This window comes from Triticum aestivum, chromosome 1B (genome assembly GCF_018294505.1).
Source record: "Triticum aestivum cultivar Chinese Spring chromosome 1B, IWGSC CS RefSeq v2.1, whole genome shotgun sequence".
Lineage (NCBI taxonomy): Eukaryota > Viridiplantae > Streptophyta > Magnoliopsida > Poales > Poaceae > Triticum > Triticum aestivum.
Window position 1 is genome coordinate 339,669,320 of NC_057795.1, and position 6,975 is coordinate 339,676,294.

Consider the following 6,975-nt stretch of genomic DNA (forward strand, 5'->3'; position numbering starts at 1 on the left):
CAGAAATCAAAAAATTCTATGCATCACCAAGATCAATCTATGGAGTAATCTAGCAACGAGGGGAAGGACAGTGCATCTACATACCCTTGTATATCGCTAAGCGGAAGCATTCAAGAGAACGGGGTTGAAGGAGTCGTACTCCTCGTGATCCAAATCACCGATGATCCTAGTGTCGAACGGACGGCACCTCCGCGTTCAACACACATGCAGCCCGGTGACGTCTCCCATGCCTTGATCCAGCAAGGAGAGAGGGAGAGGTTGAGGAAGACTCCATCTAGCAGTAGCACAACGGCGTGGTGGTGGTGGAGGAGTGTGGTGATCCAGCAGGGCTTTGCCAAGCACCGTGAGATATGAGGAGAAAGAGAGGTAGGGCTGCGCCAACAGGAGAAGAAACTTCGTGTGTTGGGCTGCCCCTTTGCCTCCACTATATATAGGGGGAGAGGGGGGCTGCGCCCCCACCTAGGGTTCCACCCTAGGGGCGGCGGCCAGCCCAAGATCCCATATGGGGGTGGCCAAGGGGGGGAGAGGGGAAACTTGCCCCCCAAGTTAGGTGGGTGCACCCCCTCCCCAAACCCTAGGCGCCTTGGGCCCTTGTGGGGGGGCGCACCAGCCCACCTGGGGCTGGTACCCTCCCACACTTGGCCCATGCTGCCCTCCGGGGATGGTGGCCCCACTTGGTGGACCCCCGGGACTCTCCCGGTGGTCCCGGTACGTTACCGATAAAACCCGAAACTTTTCCGGTGACCAAAACAAGACTTCCCATATATAAATCTTTACCTCCGGACCATTCCGGAACTCCTCGTGACATCCGGGATCTCATCCGGGACTCCGAACAACATTCGGTAACCACATAAAAACTTCCTTTATAACCCTAGCATCATCGAACCTTAAGTGTGTAGACCCTACGGGTTCGGGAACCATGCAGACATGACCGAGACGTTCTCCGGTCAATAACCAACAGCGGGATCTGGATACCCATGTTGGCTCCCACATGTTCCACGATGATCTCATCGGATGAACCACGATGTCAAGGACTCAATCAATCCCGTATACAATTCCCTTTGTCTAGCGGTATTGTACTTGCCCGAGATTCGATCGTCGGTATGCCGATACCTTGTTCAATCTCGTTACCGGCAAGTCTCTTTACTCGTTCTGTAACACATCATCCCGTGATCAACCCCTTGGTCACATTGTGCACATTATGATGATGTCCTACCGAGTGGGCCCAGAGATACCTCTCGGTTACACGGAGTGACAAATCCCAGTCTCGATTCGTGCCAACCCAACAGACACTTTCGGAGATACCCGTAGTGCACCTTTATAGCCACCCAGTTACGTTGTGACGTTTGGTACACCCAAAGCATTCCTATGGTATCCGGGAGTTGCACAATCTCATGGTCTAAGGAAATGATACTTGACATTAGAAAAGCTTTAGCATACGAACTACATGATCTTTGTGCTAGGCTTAGGATTGGGTCTTGTCCATCACATCATTCTCCTAATGATGTGATCCCGTTATCAACGACATCCAATGTCCATGGTCAGGAAACCGTAACCATCTATTGATCAACGAGCTAGTCAACTAGAGGCTTACTACGGACATGGTGTTGTGTATGTACCCACACATGTATCTGAGTTTCCTATCAATACAATTATAGCATGGATAATAAACGATTATCATGAACAAGGAAATATAATAATAACTAATTTATTATTGCCTCTAGGGCATATTTCCAACATGAAATTCTTTTGAGAGATCATAAATTATTTAACACTAATATCAAGATCAGAGGGCATCTTTTTAAAATTTCCATAAGGGTTGTTGTAGGAATTACCATAATTATTAGAGGAATTACTAGGAAACGGCCTAGGATTAAAGTTTCCTCTATACGCGTTGTTACCAAAATTATTCCTACCAACAAAATTCACATCCATAGATTCATTATTATTCTCAATCAAAGTAGACAAAGGCATATCATTAGGATCAATAGGAGCACTCTTATTGGCAAACAATTTCATAAGTTCATCCATCTTTCCACTCAAAACATTAATCTCTTCTATCGCATGAACTTTTTTACTAGTAGATCTTTCGGTGTGCCATTGAGAATAATTAACCATAATATTATCTAGGAGTTTAGTAGCTTCTCCTAAGGTGATTTCCATAAAAGTGCCTCCCGCGGCCGAATCTAAAAGATTTCTAGAAGCAAAATTCAATCCGGCATAAATTTTCTGTATGATCATCCATAAATTTAATACATGAGTAGGGCAATTGCGAATCATTAATTTCATACTCTCCCAAGATTGTGCAACATGCTCATGATCGAGTTGATTAAAATTCATAATATCGTTTCTAAGAGAGATGCTCTTAGAGGGAGGAAAATACTTAGAGATAAAAGCATATTTGCACTTATTCCATGAATCAATCTATTTTTAGGCAAAGACGAAAACCAAGTTTTAGCACCATCTCTAAGTGAAAACGGAAATAACTTCAGTTTAACAATATCATTATCCATGTCTTTCTTCTTTTGCATATCACACAAATCAACAAAGTTGTTTAGATGAGTAGCAGCATCTTCACTAGGAAGGCCAGAGAATTGATCTTTTATAACAAGATTCAACAAAGCAACATTAATTTCACAAGATTCAGCATCAGTAAGAGGAGCAATCGGAGTGATAAGGAAATCATTAGTGTTGGTATTGGAAAAGTCACACAATTTAGTATTATCATGAGCCATTGTGACAAACAATCCAATACACAAGCACACAAGAGGCAAGCGAAAGAGAGGCGAACGGAAAAGAGAGGGCGAATAAATGGGCAAGAGTGAAGTGGGGGAGAGGAAAACGAGAGGCAAATGGAAAATAATGTAATGTGAGGGAGAAGAGTTTTTGATGGGTACTTGGTATGTCTTGACTTGTGCGAAGACCTCCCCGGCAATGGCGCTAGAAATCCTTCTTGCTAACTCTTCAGCATTGCGTTGGTTTTCCCTTGAAGAGGAAAGGGTGATGCAGCAAAGTAGCATAAGTATTTCCCTCAGTTTTTGAGAACCAATGTATCAATCCAGTAGGAGACTACATGCAAGTCCCTCATACCTACACAAACAAATAAGAACCTCGCAACCAACGCGATAAAGGGGTTGTCAATCCCTTCACGATCACTTGCAAAAGTGAGATTTGATAGAGATAATAAGATAAGATAAATATTTTTGGTATTTTTATGATATAGATTGGAAAGTAAAGATTGCAAAATAAAGTAGATCGGAAACTTATATGATGGAAAATAAACCCGGGGGCCATAGGTTTCACTAGTGGCTTCTCTCAAGATAGCATAAGTATTACGGTGGGTGAACAAATTATTGTTGAGCAATTGATAGAAAAGTGCATAGTTATGAGAATATCTAGGCATGATCATGTATATAGGCATCACGTCCGCGACAAGTAGATCGAAACGATTCTGCATCTACTACTATTACTCCACACAGCGACCGCTATCCAGCATGCATCTAGAGTATTAAGTTCATAAGAACAGAGTAATGCATTAGGCAAGATGACATGATGTAGAGGGATAAACTCAAGCAATATAATATAAACCCCATCTTTTTATCCTCGACGGCAACAATACAATATGTGCCTTGCTGCCCCTACTATCATTGGGAAAGGACACCGCAAGATTGAACCCAAAGCTAAGCACTTCTCCCGTTGCAAGAAAGATCAATCTAGTAGGCTAAACCGAACTGATAATCCAAAGAGACTTGCAAAGATAAACAATCATACATAAAAGAATTCAGAGGAGATTCAAATATTTCTCATAGATAAACTTGATCATAAACCCACAATTCATCGGATCTCGACAAACACACCGCAAAAAGAGTTACATCAAATAGATCTCCAAGAAGATCGAGGAGAACTTTGTATTGGGATTCAAAGAGAGAGAAGAAGCCATCTAGCTAATAACTATGGACCCGAAGGTCTATGGTAAACTACTCACAACTCATCGAAGAGGCCTTTGCATTGATGTAGAAGCCCTCTGTGAATGATTCCCCCTCCGGCGGAGCGCCGGAAAAGGCTCCAAGATGGGATTTCACGTGTGTAGAAGGTTGCGGTGGTGGAAATAGGGTTTCGTGGTGCTCCTTGATGTTTTCAGGGTATGCAAGTATATATAGGCGAAGGAAGTCGGTCAGGGGAGCCACGAGGGGCCCACAAGGGTGGGGGCGCGCCCTCCTGCCTCGTGGCCGCCTCGTTTACTTCTTGACGTCCACTCCAAGTCTCCTGGATTGTGTTTGTTCCAAAAATATCTCTCTCGAAGGTTTCATTCCGTTTGGACTCCGTTTGATATTCCTTTTCTGCGAAACACTGAAATAGGCAAAAAAACAACAATTTGGGTTGGGCCTCCGGTTAATAGGTTAGTCCCAAAAATGATATAGAAGTGCATAGTAAAGCCCATAAACATCCAAAACAGGTACTATAATAGCATGGAACAATAAAAAATTATAGATACGTTGGAGACGTATCACGCATCTGTGTAGGGTTGGAAGTGCCAAGTCTCTTTGTGTATGCATGGAACAGGAGAGCTTATTTGACCGTATGATCCTCCACCATCAGTCCATCATTTGTTTGGAGAATAGCCACATCGTTTTTTCTGTAACACTCAGTGGCAACCGCTTGGAAGAATTTGGTGTTTTCATCTCCAAACTTGACCCAACGGATGGTGCATCGCTTCTTCCAATACTGCTTTTGATAATCCAACAGTCTGAGGAGGTGCTTTTTGATGATCTTACGAAAGTTGCATTCAGGAATAGTGAGAGGTCTTATGTTTTCGAGATCATCCAGCTCAGCAAGAGTTTTGTTTGTGTTTTCAATTGCCACCGAGAGCCTAGAGATATTCTTGTTCCACACTTTGAGCTCTTGTCATAGTAAATTCAACTTGCGGCACAACACTGTGGCCGCATTGGAGGAGGTGATAGGCCGAGCCCAAACTTTTTTGACAACATCCATGAATCCAGGGTGTAGCAACCAATAAGCTTCAAATCTGAAAAGTTTGGCACGTGGAATTTTTGTTTCAATGCTTACCACACAAGGTGTATGGTCTGAAACCGGCTTGCATAGAGGTTTAACGATTGTGTTTGGGTAAACATGAGTCCAGTGCAATGAGGCAAAGAACTAGTCGAGTTGCTCGAGCAAAGGATTGCATATTGCTCCAAGTATACAGATGGCCCTTGAGTGGTAGTTCAATTAGGTTGTGCTTACGTATAATGTCATTGAAAGTGCTCATGTCATTAAGATCACCTCTAGGTTTATTGCGGTTCTCAGGGCCACGAATGAAATTGAAGTCACCAAGGAACAGGCAATCATCATTGGAATGAATATCCATGTCATACAACCATTGGGTGAAATCCTCACGAGCCGGACCCGTGCATGGGCCATAAATGTTATATAAGGTCCAGGACTGTGCCAAGAGTGTACTGGTGAACTTTATACACAAAACAAAATCATTAGAGATGGTCACATCACCGGTAAAGATAGAGTTGTTCCAAATAGTAAGGATACCACCCGAGGCACCTCGAGAAGGAACAAAAGCAAACTTATCGAATCTCTAAGGACAACAAGTTTTAATAAAAGCCAAATCAACAAGAGGTTTCTTAGTTTCCTGCAGGCAAACTATGGCGCAACCACTAACGGAGATGGCATTGGAGAGAGCCAGGAGTTTTTTATCCGAATTTAAACCGCGAATATTCCAACAAAGTACATTCCAGTTACACAAAAGAGGCATAATGAAACCAGCAAATTACTCCGTGGAGGAAGAGGCCTCCCCCTCAGCCCCTGCGAGATCTTCAGGAGTTGTAGTGGCCAGGAGCGTGTCTCCAGTTAGCTCAGAGGGTGGGACAGTGCAGCGGTTGATGCCGATCTCCTACATGATGCGGAGAGGTGTAGGCGGTGGAGCCTGATCAGTCGCAAGCGCAGAAGACCTTGGGACAGCAGATGGAGTATGTCTTGGCTTGACCTTGGAAGTAGGAGCGCGGACATCTGAAATCTGCGGCACTCTGAAGCCGTCATATCGAGTAGAGCGGGTACTGCATCGAACTTCAGTAGTGACCAGCGGCACCTGAAACTTGGAGCGGCGAGTGCGAGCAGGAGACGGGCCTGGGAGCAAAGGTAACACCTGGGCCAGGCCCAAATCAGATGCCTCAGTAAGTTGAGACAGAGCATAAGGCCCAAAGTTTGAAACTTCATTTGGCGCCAAACCAGTTCCCTCCTCCTGCTGAGCAAGAATGCCAACATTTTCAGTAGCAACAGAGGCAGTAATAAGCGAGCCATTGGTTTCCTGCTGGTCAGGCAGAACAGGCAGAGCAGGCTGAAAACAGCTTCAGTAGGGAGCTCAATAGGTTCCTCCGCAGCAGATCGAGTAGCATCAAGAGTCGGTTGGAATACAGGCTCTTCAGGCAGGGTGTATTCTTCAGACAGAATTTCGGTGATCTGGACAGAGGATGGCCTTGGAGGCGGGTTCAGAATACGTGGGAAGAAACGCACTGAAAGCACAACATCAGTAGTTCCCACCTGAAACCTAGTGACAGGGGCCACAATTTGCAGATCAAGCGGTGGCAGTCCATAACCAGAACTCCAAGGGCCATAAGCAGCAATCACACTCATGATGGAGCTAGAGAGATAAGCAGTAAAGGTGTTGCGAGGAATCATGTCATTGATAAAGATATTGGCCAGATCATTACCTTGCACCGAAATGCTTACATGTAAATTATCAGCAGAAACAGTTATGTCCACAGCAACCACTTCATGTCTAGCAGGAACCACAAACAAGGTATTGACTGGGGCAGCAGCAACTTGAGTGGACCCATTTGTACTGCCAGTGGAGCTAGAGTCCCATGCAGAGTTAAGACTGTCAGAGATATTGTCCTCAGGCTGAATACCATCCTGAATGCATAGGCCTTGAGCTGCTAACCATGCCTGAAAATTAACCAGTGC